Source organism: Penaeus monodon, chromosome 24 (assembly GCF_015228065.2).
Source record: "Penaeus monodon isolate SGIC_2016 chromosome 24, NSTDA_Pmon_1, whole genome shotgun sequence".
Taxonomy (NCBI): domain Eukaryota; kingdom Metazoa; phylum Arthropoda; class Malacostraca; order Decapoda; family Penaeidae; genus Penaeus; species Penaeus monodon.
The window spans coordinates 3,487,626-3,488,407 of NC_051409.1; the positions used below are offsets into that span (position 1 = coordinate 3,487,626).

The 782-nt window shown below is 58.6% G+C and overlaps 1 pseudogene; it reads right to left on the reverse strand.

Annotated features, from left to right (window-relative positions):
- Window positions 1-432, reverse strand: part of LOC119588806 — a 4,177-nt pseudogene extending 3,745 nt beyond the window's left edge.
- Window positions 433-782: the final 350 nt, after the last annotated feature.

Here is a 782-nt window from a genome sequence, read left to right on the forward strand (position 1 = left end):
CCTCACGCATGAGTGGAAGCGAAACGAAGCAAATTTAATTAACTCCTTTCCTGTGAATTTTCGTGCCAGAACCTTGGTCTGTATCAGACGTGCGTGGGTGATGGAGAAGATGAGAAGCAGAAGTAAATAGCTTGTGTAACTTTCCGTCCCGCATCCCTCGCGGGCCAGAGGGAGCGACGGAGGCGCCTGGACTCTCAACCTACGGGGGTTCGCGGGTCGCGGCCAGGGCGGCGGGCACGAGGGGGCTCCTGTGGTAGCGCTCGGACGCCTCGCCGCCCCAAACATGAGCATGTTTCAGGAGGTACCGGGGACGTCGCTCGCGCCGGCGGGGGACGTCTTTTCCGCGTCGAGGCCTCCACCAGCGCGCCGCATGCGACTGCAGAAACCGCATGCGACCGTCAGCGCCAGCAGGAGGGGGCGAGGGGGCAACATCGTGGCCTACCCAGGGCAGTCGAGGAGCAGAAGAGGGTCGGGCGCGGGGCGAGCGGCGAATGGCGACCCCTTGCGCCGGCGGGACCTTTATCCTCCGGGGGGCTAAGGGCGGCAAGGGGGAGGCAAAATCTCCCGCGCAATTATGTCGGTCCAAACATACGGATGAACATGTGCGTAAAAGTGTAAGTTTACATTAGTATACTTACACACACACATATTGTCCCCCATAGAGACAACGGGACATCTGTTTAACTGATGAACACATAGTCTGGCATGTGTCCCTTCGTTTTAGTGTATTCAAATTATTAGAGAGAGAAAGAGAGGCGACTCGCACGCACAACGCGCGCATG